Source organism: Bos taurus, chromosome 29 (assembly GCF_002263795.3).
Source record: "Bos taurus isolate L1 Dominette 01449 registration number 42190680 breed Hereford chromosome 29, ARS-UCD2.0, whole genome shotgun sequence".
NCBI lineage: Eukaryota > Metazoa > Chordata > Mammalia > Artiodactyla > Bovidae > Bos > Bos taurus.
Genome location: NC_037356.1, coordinates 37,911,480 through 37,925,979, shown reverse-complemented (window position 1 = coordinate 37,925,979; position 14,500 = coordinate 37,911,480). Strand labels below are relative to the sequence as shown.

General features: G+C 45.1%; 1 non-coding gene and 1 pseudogene across 1 annotated transcript; both read left to right on the top strand.

The window, feature by feature from the left end:
- The first annotated feature begins 3,140 nt into the window (after nt 1–3,140).
- Nucleotides 3,141–13,378, top strand: LOC615840 (pregnancy-associated glycoprotein 1-like; annotated as a pseudogene).
- TRNAC-ACA (transfer RNA cysteine (anticodon ACA)) lies at nt 7,089–7,161 on the top strand. The gene has a single exon. It is a non-coding gene; the product is annotated as a tRNA-Cys (tRNA).
- Nucleotides 13,379–14,500: the final 1,122 nt, after the last annotated feature.

The following is a 14,500-nucleotide window of genomic DNA, read 5'->3' as shown; positions in this document are numbered from 1 at the left end:
TTGAAGGGAACAAGAAGAGGGAGAATAAGAGAAAAATAGGGAGAGGCTAATCCCATCATGAGGGACCACCATCAAAACCCCATGTCAACCTGGGTACCTCCCAAACACTCCACTTCCTAATACCATCACATTGGAAGTCAAGAGTGGACTCAATTCAATACATCGCAGCTATGCAGATCTGTTTTTAAATCAAGACAGACACTCATTTCATTCTCTCTTTTACTTCTTATTCATTTTTCCTGAAATATTTTAGGGACGAGATGAACAATTCACAAAATGTACTTAATGAGTATTTGGGGTAAAATAATGGGATGTTAAAAAATGCACTTTGTTCCCAATAAAATTAAAATCTAATATCCAGTCCATGTACAAATTTCCCTGATGCTCAAAAAGCAGTTTTCACAGTTTACTGAAAGAATGTAGTCATATGTCGCACTTGGTTGTTCTCCTTTAAGATGAAATAACTGTTCCTCTCGCAATTTTATGCCATTCATTTGTTCAGAAACTGGGCGGTAGCAGGGTGGATTGTCTTACAGAATGTCCCACTGTTGGGTTTAGAGCAGAAGTCCACAATACCACCACAGTGGGTCAGGACTAGTACCAGTCCTTGATATATTAGGAACCAGACCTCCACAGAAGGAGGTGAGCTGCAGGCCAGTGAGTGAGGCTTCATCTGTATTATAGCCGCTCCCCATCACTCTCTCATCACTCCCAGAATCGACAGTCTAGCTTGTTTTCCTGGAACTGTTTATAGTTACATAACCTATGCTTAATAGAAACAAAAGAGCATAAATATTGATGATTATTTTCCTTTCTCAGCGCTCACAATGGTGAGTTGATGCCCTAGCAATCTATCACAGTGACAAATTAGATGTTGCCTATTAACATTTGGACACATTTAGCCAGCTTAAAATTAAATATTAAAAAAGTAAGATCATGGGATCCAGCCCCATCCTTCATGGCAAATAGAAGGAGAAAAGGTAGAAGCAGTGACTGATTACTTCATCTTAGCTTCTAAAACCTCTGTGGATGGTGCCTGCAGCCATGAAATCAGAGGATGTTTGCTTCATGGCAGGAAAGCTATGAGAAACATAAAAAGTGTGTTGAGAAGCAGAAACATCATTCTGCCCAACAAACTGGTAGATGTTTGGCATTTTCATTTGGATTCTTAAACTTTTTGTCCAGTCTCCATTGGGCTTTGAAATGCCTTAGCTTTGTGGTCCTTCATGATTCCCAAGATTATTTTGTGCATTTCTTTACCCAGTCCTGAAATCAACCATCTCTTTAAGAATCCATGCATCGTCTGATGGGAAATGTATTTAGAAGCTGCATGTTAGACCTCAGAATAGTCACTGATATCAAGTTGTCATTGCTTGTAGGCTTTACATTGGTCAGAGTAGGAAGTACACGTTTTCCTTAAAAAATAAAATAAAAAGGAATATAATTAGTTGGTACAAACTTATGCTTTCAGTTCAAGATTAAAGACAGAAGGGTTTGAATTAAACTTCTTTATGTTATGTGTGAACCTCTTCTTCTAGCCACTGAAAGGCTTACTTCAGAAAGTGAAAGTGAAAGTGAAGTCGCTGAGTTGTGTCTGACTCTTTGCAACCCGGTGGACTGTAGCGTACCAGGCTCCTCTGTCCATGGGATTCTCCAGGCAAGAATACTGGAGTGGGTTGCCATTGCCTTCTCCAGGGGGTCTTCCCGACCCAGGGATTGAACCCAGGTCTCCCGCACTGAAGGCAGACACTTTAACCTCTGAGCCACCAGGGAAGCCTTCAGAACATTAGTTTTAATTATTGTCTTGCTTTTACCTTTTAACATGCATATGATTCTGTCACAATAACAGAAGTTATGAGGAACAATAAGTTGTTGAATATAGTTTCAGATTTCTTTCCTGTTTTTCTTTGTTTTGTTTTGGATGGGCAGTATTTTTGTTTTTAGTTAGAAGATATTCCACTCTGAATGTAGTCATAATTCTGAATTTTAAAGCTACTTAAGTAATGTGTTGTTATGGGCAGCAAGTCACCAACTTGATGTAATTAGATTTATCAGTTTCTTTGTTCTCAATTTATTCACTTCAGTTCAGTCCTTTCAGTTGTGTCGGTCTCTTTGCAACGCCATGGACTGCAGCATGCCAGGCTTCCCTATCCATCACCAACTCTCGGAGCTTACTCAAGCTCATGTCCATCGACTTGGTGATGCCACCCAACCATCTCATCCTGTCTTCCCCTTCTCTTTCTGCCTTCAATCTTTCCTAACATCAGGGTTTTTCCAATGAGTCAGTTGTTCCCATAAGGTGGGCAAATAATTGGAGCCTCAGCTTTACCATCAATCCTTCCAATGAATATTCAGGACTGATTTTATTTAGAATGGATTGGTTTGATCTCATCGAGGTCCAAGGGACTCTGAAGAGTCTTTTGCAACACCATAGTTTAAAGGGCATATATGTGTGTCATTTGTCAGTGATGTCATGTTCCCCCTGTTGGGATTTAACCACCAGAACTGAATTTAAACAACACGAAAAAATGAGGACTAAGTCACAGTGACCCATCTAAACACACCTGGCAAAAGGAGAGGCTCCTGTTGTATTCAAGGGACAGGCATGGATAAATCTCATGCAGGAATAGGCCCTGGGAGTCCAGGATGAGTCATTAAACACGATTATCTTCGGCTGCCACAGTAGTTTTGTCTTCTTTGATTGGGAAGACATTTCAAAATTATTTTTTGTATGTTTGGTTTGGCAGACAAAATTTTTCATAACATAGACCCTATGGGGAGACTATATCAGAAATATATCCATTTATCTTAAGCAGTTAAATTATATTGGTTTGTATGTCCCTGATGATCTTTCTTTATAAATAGAAATGAAACACACATGTTCAGTATGCATTCAGTGTCTTTGTAAATCAACTGACATGAATTAAATTCCTCTCTGTCCCCACTGCACTCCCAACTCTAGGCAAGAAATAAAAACCTGCAGAGACTGAAAGCTGATTCCAGCACATCGCTGTGGAGATTTTGTTCCCACTGTTTTTTTGGAAAAAATTTAGTTGCTAACATTAAAATCAGTAGATTATACATAAATATCCAAACTTCCAATTCTTTTTAAAACATGGCCAACTGGTCTGCTTTCCAGCATGGGTGAAGTGGAGGAAAGGCTGCTCCCAGGGGTAAGGCCTGTGTGGCCCAGGGTTCAACTTGGCCACCTAGTCCTAGTATCATATCTCCTACCTCTTGAGGCCATGACTTTGTGAACTAGACTGCTAGGTCTCTTAAGATAAACACTACTTTGTCTTCATCAACTTTGACTTTGAAGCCTTTAACCCAGAACCTAGCACACAGTTCTTCCTTGTACATTTGCTGGATGGTATAAAATATCTTGTGGATGCATATGACATTTCTTCCAATATTGAAACCATGCAATTGAAGTACTGCTCTGCCCTAAATCTTTGATGCAACCTGGCATCATAGGTGCCCCTGATGTCTGCCATCAGACCCACTACCTAAAGCCAGTTGTATGTCCCTGGGCTGTCCCTGAAGTCTTCACTTTGCCATTTGACAACTTATCCTCCTAGCAATCTTCTCGCCAATGAAGACAGCAATGCATTTCTCATGAAGTGGCTAGGAAGATGACATGAAACCAAGAATGTTGAGCATGGCCCTTAGTATCCATTTTTAGGATGTTCTTAGCAGTTTTCTCTCCAAGTAGGCAAGGTTCTCCATCTTCTTAGATGTCCATGCAGATCAGTATGATTTTCCAGCCAAGCTTCAAGGAAGAGATTACAGTTCAATTCTCTGTATTCGAAAAAGCTTCAAAGTCCACTCACCAAGGACACTGATGAAGGTAAAGATTTTATCGAGACCTTTGTGTTTTTTTAAGAACTATTATTGACCTAAAGGGCTAAACTAGGGCATGTCAGAGCATATATATCTAGGGGCTCCCAATCACCACTACATGCTAAGAACCTGAACTTCCATGAGTCCTTGGAGCCAGGAAATAAGCATGAAGTGGCTTGTGTTCCTTGACCTGGTGGCCTTCTCAGATTGCAGGGTCATGTATGTATGGAGACTATAAGCCACATCATCTTCCTTTCTGTGATTTTTCTTTTCCTCTGATTATTCTTCTACTCATCAGGTTTAGAGTGGAATGGAATATTTCCCTGACAATCTTAAAGTTCAACCCTTAAATATCGATAAGTACCTTGCTCTAGGAACTGTGGAACCCAAGGTTCTTGGTGTAGATTTGCATAGTTGCAAAACTCTGGGGTCCAGTCATGTCATGACCTATTGAAATTGGAACTCCTTGCAATTGTTCAGTGCACAGTCAATGCAGATGTAGGTGTGGTCCTGCGGAATAGCACTTTTCTAGGTTTTATTTAGCATGTTCTTTGTTCCCTCTCTATTCCAGTGTGTATATGTCTATGTCTACATCTCAGTATCACTATCATTTATCTCTCCATCCCTTTGGAAGTCTCTGTGAGTGTATTTCTCTCTGTGGTGTTTTCTTTTAACTTTTCTTTTAATTTTCTACATTTCCTGAACTTGTTCCCTATCTCCTGGATTCTTCTTTTAACTCTCTCTTCTCTTTCAACTTGGAGAAAGATTGGCAGATCTACTTATACACTGTTTTATATCTGAGCAAGCAGTGTGACCACAGCCAATTCACAAACCTCTTGCATTTCAAATTCCTCCCTTGTAAAAGAGGATAGGAATCCCCCTTGTAGCTCCTTCCCTGAGCTTCTATGAGAAGGATACAGTGTGGTGGCAACAGCAATGCTAGTGGCTGTCATTGTTGAGACTTCCTATTTATCAGGCACCTTATATCCATGACTTTACTTATCCCCAAGATATCCTATTTGGAGGGTTTGAATCATTACATTCCACCATTTTATCGAAGGGGAGACTGAGACCCCGCATGGTCATATGGCTTACCCAACATTACAGAACAGAATCTTTATTCAAACTTACGTCTTTGCCATGGAATATGCATAAAATTCTTATAATAAGGTGACTCATAAAAATGATTGGAAAGTACACAGTGCCATAACAATGACAGTTATACCTTAACACTGACATCTAATTGTAGCATCTTCTTTGTTTTCTTTGTCAAATGTTCGGTGAAAGAATACCTCTAAGGTATTCACCCCCTGAGGAACATCATGGATGTGAGTGTTTTTGAAGGATGGTGCTCCACAGAGCCCCCTGGTGCTCTAGCCTAGCACTGGGGCTCATCTGGAGATGCCACGTGAGATATTGGGGCTGGGGCTCCTGCAGGAGGCAGAAACACTGGGTAAAAGGGGCCCCACACAGAGGAGAAGGCACTCTCATCCTCAACTGTTGGTCTTGGTAACTGGGCCCATAAATTACTAGGTGGCAGGTAAACATCCATTTCTGTGTCAAAGACATGTCATTAGTTTGAGGGAGATTGTTCCTTCTGAGCAGAAGGCAATGACCACCAACTGCAGTACTCTTGCCTGGAATAACCCAAGGACAGAGAGGCCTGGTAGGCTGCAGTCCATGGGGTCGCTAAGAGTCGGACACGACTGAGTGACTTCACTTTCACTTTTCATTTTCCTGAATTGGAGAAGGAAATGGCAACCCACTCAAGTGTTCTTGCCTGGAGAATTCCAGGGATGGTGGAGCATGGTGGGTTGCTGTCTATGGGGTTGCACAGAATCGGATATGACTGAAGTGACTTAGCAGCAGCAGCAGCTCCTTCCGAACTAAGGGAGTCAACTAGTTACAGATGAAGAATGAACCATCTCTGATCAGAAAGTAGAACCAACTGCAAAGCAATTGTGAATCCCTAGGCAGAGTAATTCAGTTTCCACAGATGCAAGAACCTCAGCAGGAAAAAGTTATTGAACCCGTATTCTGTGTAAGGCCATAAGAATCTAACACAGTGCTTACTGTTTTTAGATCAGAAAAGGGGCTTATTTGTCTTCAAGAATGCCATGTCAGCCTGAGAGATAGGCAAAGAATAAATACATGTCAAGTGAAAGGGTCACTTGTGTGGTGTTGATTGAATGTGGTCTGAGTTTAGAGTTAGTGCCTGGGGTTGATCAAGAAGGATCTCCTGGAGAAGGAGGTGCTAAGGCTGCATTTGAAGAGACTACAAAATTTCTCAAATGAAGGCACCAGGACTTCCCTGGGTGTCCAACGTTTCTGGAGGTCCAGTGGTTATGCCTCTGGGCTTCCAATGCAAGAGGTGCCATTTCAACACCTGGTCATAGAATCAATATCCTGCATACAATGTAGCACAGAAACAAAAAAATCAAATGCAAGCACCTCTGTGATCAAAGGCTGTGAGCTTCACAGTGGTTGGAAAGTGATCTCAAGTGATATACGACACCAGAGGTAGGCATCAGTGTGGGAATAGAGGGTAGCCAGTTCTGACTAATCCACTCCCTCCTTCTCCCTGTAGATGCAATATAAGGGTAACATCACCATTGGAACACGCCCTCAGGAATTCCAGGTTATCTTTGACACAGGCTCATCTGACTTGTAGGTTCCCTCCCTCTTTTGTCCCAGTCCAGCCTGTTGTAAGTACAGACACCCCCTACCTGAACCATCCTTTACTTGCCCTGCCGCCCTGTTTCCACTCTTGGCACCTGATTACACTCATCTCTTATGTCTGCAATTACACAAGTTAGGTTCAGACATTACAAGTCTTCCACCTTCCAGCCTACCCAAAACACCTTCAGGATCGCCTATGGATCTGGGAGCATGAAGGGATTTCTTGCTTATGACACCATTCAGGTAACATGTAAAGAGAAGCTGAGTCAGGACTGGCTATGGAGTGACCTCTGCTTGCAAAACAGATGCAGGACCATCTGGCAAGACCCTTCCTAGCCTAACTCCCATAGACATTGGCCATCTTACTCACAGGATCCTGTCCCTGGGGAGGCAGTGCCCATGGTGACACATAAGCAAATGGCTTAGCTAACCCAGAGAGTGACTTAAGGTGTGGACTTGCAGCTCCTCTGACCATGAGCAGTTCAAGGTTCATTTTGCTGGGAGCAAGAAGAGCGGGGAAAAGCACCCACTTTTATATTCACAGACTTTTCCAGGCACTTTCCAGGACTTCCCTGGTGGCTCAGATGGTAAAGCGTCTGTCTACAACGCAGGAGACCCAGGTTCGATCCCTGGGTCAGGAAGATCCCCTGGAGAAGGAAATGGCAATCCACTCCAGTACTATTGCCTGGAAAATCCCATGGACAGAGGAGACTGGTAGGCTACAGTCCATGGGGTCACAAAAAGTTGGACACGACTGAGTGACTTCACTTTCACTTTCACTTTATATTCACAGACTGTTCCAGGCACTTTCAGGTAATAATTGGTTTAATCCTGCAACAGCCCCACACAGCAGATGGTTAGCTCATGAGACATATGATGAAACTGAGGTGCAGACAGCAAGGGCCTTGCTGAAGTCACACATGTTGTAAATGGTGGAGCTGGGTTGGCTTTTCAGGACTGAGGTTGCTGTAGGGTGTTTGCTGCTGCTGCTGCTAAGTTGCTTCAGTCGTGTCCGACTCTGTGCGACCCCATAGACGGCAGCCCACCAGGCTCCTCTGTCCCTGGGATTCTACAGGCAAGAATACTGGAGTGGGTTGCCATTTCCTTCTCCAATGCATGAAAGTGAAAAGTGAAAGTGAAGTCGCTCAGTCGTGCCCGACTCTTAGGGACCCCATGGACTGGAGCCCACCAGGCTACTCTGTCCATGGGATTTTCCAGGCAAGAATACTGGAGTGGGGTGTCATTGGGGATAGGATAAAACTGACCTGGGGACCCTGGGGGCAGTCAAGAGCTTCAGGTATCTGGAGTGGGAAACTGGAGGCCAGAGATATCAAGGGGCCTGATAAATGAGTTCTTATTCTAGGGTGCCTTTGAGAATCTCATAAAATGTATGGCCTGCCTCCCCAAAGTACTTGAGTAGTTCCCCTCTCTCTCTTTGTCTCCCATACGCACTCACACAAATACACACATATCCCCAAAAGGAAATTTCCCAGGCAGTAGTTTCATAGATCCCTGCAAGCAAGACTGTGTTTTTGGCTTCTGTCTTCCTGGACAGATGCAGAATCCACAGTACCTTACAGAGAATTCAGACCATTCCTGGCATTAGGTCATAGTGATGCCAGAGAAGGCTACCTTGCTCTCGACTCATTTTGTCCACAAGGGGGCACCAATGGGTCCTGGCCTGACTTGGTTGCCCCACCTGGACAGAAGCCACAAGGCCAATCTAACTCACTCAGGTGGTATTTTTCAGAGGGGCAGATGTTTTAAAATTCACAGCCTCTCACAAATGGAACCCAAATTCCCCTCCCAGCTTGGTCTAACCGTCTGAGGTCCACCAAAGACAGAGCCCAGCCTCACTTCTTCTCTGAGGATTTAATGGCAATGCACCCCAGCCCAGTCCTAGCCCCACTTCACATATCTGTAAGTGGGAACACTTCTCTCCCACAGATTGGGGACCTTGTAAGTACTAACCAGCTGTTCGGTCTAAGCGTTGTGGAATATGGATATGAGGATGCACCTTTTGCTGGCATCTTGGGCTTGAACTACCCCAACATATCCGTCTTTGGAGCTATCCCCATCTTTGACAACCTGAAGAATCAAGGTGCCATTTCTGAGCCTGTTTTTGAATTCTACTTGAGCAAGTAAGTCTGAAATGGACAATCTCTTTCTCCAAATTAGCTGTAAGATGCTTTCAGGTACATGAAAATTATAGAACACTTGATAAAGAAGAATCCTGAGAGATAATCTAACCCAGGATAAATATAGCCCCAGGGCTGTACCTGGCTTCACCACTGGCTTTTATAAATAACGTTTTATTGGAACACAACCCTGCTCCTGGACTCAAAACCAGTAACTTGGTCTAGGGGGTTGAGTGAGGAGGAAGACTAATGGAAGGCAACAGGAAACAAGTTGGAGGAAAAAGCAATATGATTTGTTATGAATTTGATCACGAAAGAAGGAGAAGGATGGTGGATATCTTTCCTTCCTCATTAGCATTCCACTGGGAGCCTAGGACCAGGTACCCTATTAGCAGGAGCCAGTGAAAACTGAAAGTGTGGGACACAAAACAAACATGTGGGACCCCTTGTTCAAGAAATATTAGGCATTTCAAGACAGGGAGGGCACTGTTGGGATCCCTTCTGAGCCCTTTGAACAGTAGAGGTCACAGGCCAGTGGAGCCAACTCTGGGTTCCCTGAACCCATACCCTTAGAACTACCAGGCTTTGAGTTTCCTGAAAAAATGACAACCTGGACAAGGAGAAAGCCAATATGCTTCAGCACCATGTCCTCTGAATGTGTCTGACCACTCAGGTCGCAGGAGGTAGGGCATCTTCAGAAGATAGAGTGGGTGGAGCCCAGCCAGGTGACTTAGCTTCTAACCTCCTCTGTGCCACTCATTAGCCAGTAACCAACCTCAGTCTGGATCTCAATCGCTCCTAGACGCTATTTCTGAATCTGTACATAGGGACCTTATTAGGGCCTTGATGGGTGGACCATCACAGCTCTCAGACAGTGCTGTTGTTACTGTCCTCCAAGGATCCACCCCTCTCTTCTCTATACACATGCAGGGCGAAAGGCAGTGTGGTGATGTTTGGTGGGGTGGATAAATCCTACTACCAGGGAGTGCTCAACTGGGTACCATTGATCCACGTGGGTGACAGGCGTGTACACATGGACCGGTAAGCCTCTCCCTCTGAGGGTCAGCCCAAGTGATGCTCCCGCTATTGTACATGGACACAGGCAGACACACACAATACATTCTCAGACACACAGTCACACAGACATATACACCACCCACAACGACACTGACACATAGACACATCGAAGCACACAAGCAGACACATATAAACATACACATATAAACATGCATAGCTAGTCAGAGACACACAAGCACTCACAGAGACACATACAAACAAACACACAAGCAGATAGATATGCAAACAACCCATGGGTTCATAATCCCCAGGCCTTCTGACCAGGGCTCTGACCAGGGTCCTAAAAGGGTGCAGAGAGGTCTTTGCAGCTGGGAGAGGATTGCACCCACTGCCCTGTGAGGCGTGGAGCATGGTTAGAGGACTCTACACTGTGGTGAACAGAGGATTAGGGAGAATTTCTCCATCCTGAACAGAGGTATAAAATGACCAGCTGTCCGAGGCTACCTGGGACCAAGGAAGGTCTCAGTACAGATAAATATCAGTTTAAAAACAGGGAAAGTGCTGGAAATGGGGAGAACTGGTCTCCTAAGGGAACAACGACTGAGAAGTGTAGAGAGATTTGCTGAAATCTTAAGATGTGAAAGTAACTAATAAAAAAGATACCCCACGTTCATGGGCACACTGTGGGGCAGGGGCTATAACAGAGAATCAGGAAGGTAGGATCCAGGAGTGACCTGAGGACAAGAGGCATAATTGATAGGATTCTGTGTGATACCCTCAGACAAAAGCTGACCTGTCCTTTGGAGTTTCTGTGGGCTAGTCATGTATTTCCTGGCCAGGGTCTCAGCATCTGAGCTGGTTGTAGGAGCAGTGCTGGCAGACACCCTCTCCCAGAGGAGCCCCTCTCTCCCACCACTGTGAGAATCTGCTGCCCTCACAAATTTCCGTCTTCACTCTGTGATTGACCCTTTATTTGTTCCCCTCCAGACACAGCTGTCTGGATGTTTCTCATTCATTATGTTCACAGTTTTCATTCACACACTAAACAGAGAAGTCTTGGGCATCCACTGTGTGCCAGGCACTTTAGGGAGGTAATGAGAATAAAACTTACCAGCACATCTAAGAAGGCAGATGCACAGGAAATGAGACACACATATAGTGAACTGTGACTTTGGTACATGCTAGACATGAGGAAGGATCTACAGAGACTGTCAAGAAAGGAGACTGATAAACACCAGGAGAAAGACTTCCCTGAAACCATGACAATTAAGCTGGAATCTGGAAGATGAGAAGAAATTTGCTAGTCAAATGGGAGGGGGCTCCTCTAGGAAGGAAGACCAGCTTGTGTCAAGGTGCAAAAGAGCCTGGTGTAATCAAGTACTGCATTCAAGAATGTCAAGGAAGATGCCCTGTCGGGGGCAAAGGAAAAGAGAGCAAGAGACAAAGAGCTGTTTAGAAGACAGTTGGGAAGGGGGCAGCTCTGGGGGGACTCAGAGTGACCTTGATGCCTGCTTTGTCACACTGTCTCTCAGCATCTCCATGAAAAGAAAGACTATTGCTTGTTCTGGCAGCTGTGAGGCCCTTGTGGATACCGGGGCATCACTGATCTTTGGCCCAAGAAGACTGGTCAGTAACATCCAGAAGCTCATCAGCGCCATGCCAGGGGGTTCCGAGGTGAAGGGTCATGCCCCAGGGTCACTCCCAGTCTCCGTACAAAAGAAGCATCTCCAGGGCCAAACTCTCTCCCTCTCTCTCTAACAGCACTACGTTTCATGTTTTGCAGTCAATACCCTGTCCTCTATTATCTTCACCATCATGTCATCAACTACCCAGTCCCAGCTCAAGCCTACATCATCAAGGTGAGGAGAGAACCCTGAGGGGTGGTTCTCAAATAGGAACTTGCAGGAATCCTTGGGCTGCCGCTGGGAGGAGGGCGCCCTCTGCAGGCTATCTCTCACTATTGCAGACGCTGCTGAGCGGCGGGGGCGAGGGGGGCGGGGTGGCCAGATGAACCAATTGAGAGTAAAGGGCCATCTGGGACATTGATCATCCTGAAATAAATGTGGAGACACCATGCCATGCTGGCATGGTGGAAGTCACAAGGAGAAGGAAACACTCAGGTCCTCAGTGTTCAAAGAGCTTTACTTCAGTCTGAACCTTCGGACGGATGAACATGGAAAGTCAGCTCTAGCAGTCCCTGAAATAAGTCATGTGACAAGAAGAATGGCTGGGGACAGTCCCAGTTTGCTGTCCCACCATAGGGATTAACAGTCTCCCTTCCCTTCTTGCAGTTTTGCTGGTTTAGATGATAAATTACATGGTCACCCTAGTTCTCGGATGCATCTTCCCCTAGCTAGGGCCGGGTGCCCCCTTTGTGAGTTGGAATACCTGACCCCTCTGTGCGGAGGCGGGATGCTAATGTGAATAAAGGGTGCACAGTGACTGCTCAGCCCAAGCACAGGGTGGAGGCTTCATGTCAGCTCCCTAGGGGAGTTCACAGCTGGCTGATGGGCTCAAAGAAGACTTTGAGGAAGGGAGGGAATTTCAGGAATTCTAAAACTGTAAACTCATGGAGCCATATGGAGGGTTGCTTGATTCTAGGCAAAACTGCACTGGATTCCATGCAAATGGCATCCCAAGGTGCTTTGCATTGGGGTCCTGGGGACTTACTCGGGGTGATGAGGGCTATGGACTCACCGGTGGGGATGGGGAACCAGAGTACGTTACCCAACCAACCCTGGAGTGGCCAAAGAGGGTGAATGCGGGCTGAAGGAGGCTTCCCAGAATTCCTAAGTCTTCAAGAACGTGTTGTGGGCACTGCTCTATTTAAGATGGATAACCAACAATGAGTTACTGTGTATCACGGGGAACTCCACTGAATTATATGACAACCTGGATGGGCGGTTTATTTTGGGGACCAGGATACATGGATACATATGGTTGAGTCCATTTACTGTCCACCTGAAACTCAGAATATTGTTAATCAGCTATATTCCAATACAAAATACAGTTTATTAATAATGTATGGATTGTGGGGATGCAGGAGAACCAGCATTCTCTGCAGAGAAAACAAGGAGCAGGAGTCAGAAGGAAAGAAACAGGGAGAGAGGAGAACTATGGATATTCTTTTTCTTTTCTAAAATTTTTATTGAAGTGTGGCTAATCTTCAGTGTTGCGTTAAGTTCTGCTGCACAGCAATGTGACTCAGTTATACACATACAGAAATATATATTCTTTTTCTTATTATTTTTCATGTGGTTTATGACTGGGTAGTTAATATATTTCCTTATGCTCTACAGTAGGACTTTGTTGTTTATCATTCCTCTGTATCCCCAACTCCCTGTCCTCCCCTCCCCCACACCCTTCCTCATGTAAACTTCATGTCTTGGCCCTTTTTGGTTGTGGATGAATTCTCATATCCCCTGCTACTGAGAAAATCCCTTGATACTTACCAAAAGAGGGAAATAAAACAAATAATTGTGCTGGGTCTGGATACTGGGGGGAGTCGCATGTAAGGGCTCAGGATGACTGATGTGTGTCTCTGACTCCCCCAGGATTCTAGAGGCTACTGATATACCACCTTTCAAGAGAACACAGTGAGGACATCTAGAGAGACCTGGATCCTGGGTGACGTCTTCCTGAGGCTGTATTTCTCAGTCTTGGATTGAGGAAATGACAGGATTGCCCTGGCACAGGCAGTGTAAATGCTTGGAGTGTTTTCAGGAATCAGTAAGGCCGCTCCGAGCAAACACTAAATCACACTTAGGGTACTCCTGCCCAGGATGCTGCTGAACTGTATTTGATGTTCTGCACACCCTACTACAATAAACAGTAAAGGGTTTCACATGTAATGGTGCTGAAACAAACGGGTGCCACTGTTTGTGTTTGGGAGGTGTACAATGATCAGGAAGGATCTACAACAAAGTCTGAATCACAGTTGAGAGGAGCCCACCTCCACCTGGCTTCAAGGAAAGGAGAGACTCATTGAAATGATTCTGAGAATCCAGGACACAAGACTCAAAGCAAATACAAAGATCTCAATGACTGGACCCAAGAAATCAGAAGTCATCAGTTCTCTATTTCACACCCTCACTCTTTCATTCCCTCTTGTTTGATGGTCTTAGCCTGACAACTTTCTTCCTTAAGGCTTCTACACCTAGTGAGGGAGTCCAAGATACCTGCCCTAGCGTTTTATATCTTGAAGGCATCTCCAATAAGGAAAGAAAAGTTTGAAGACATCAGAGTTCAAGGGTGTTCTCTGAATGACCCACCTCAGATCACAGGCACAGTCCTAGATCAGCCATGCTGGCAGGGGCATGGGGTCCTATGATTGGCTTTACATGGTCTTGTGGCCCTGACCCAGAAGCAAACATGATTGCCAATTTCCTCCAGAACTACATGACTGAAGCTGGGGAGAGGCAGCCCCAAAGAAAGAGACTGGGAGATAGTCCTGGCCACGGAAGAGTTTGTGATAACCCATCAACTCCACCACCTCCTCACTCAGAGGAATTATAATGGGTAATGAAATAGACTCTCTTCATCCCATCTCAGATGAACTTTTCACTGGGCTTCTCCTCCAGGAGAGTTTGGGTGAGGTACTTCACCAAGAGCTAGTTCCCTTTTGCCCCACACCCAGTCACCAGGTCTCTACCACATATGCCTGCTCTGTCCTTTCCAGTCCTACTTGATAAGTGATGGCCCCAGTGGATCCCTGAGCCATCCTCCTCCTCCAAGGCACACAACCCCTTCCTTGGCCTCCAGTGCTGCTGGGGAGAATGCAACGCATGTATCAGGAGACCCAGGGTACACAGAGACTTCAGCCTTTC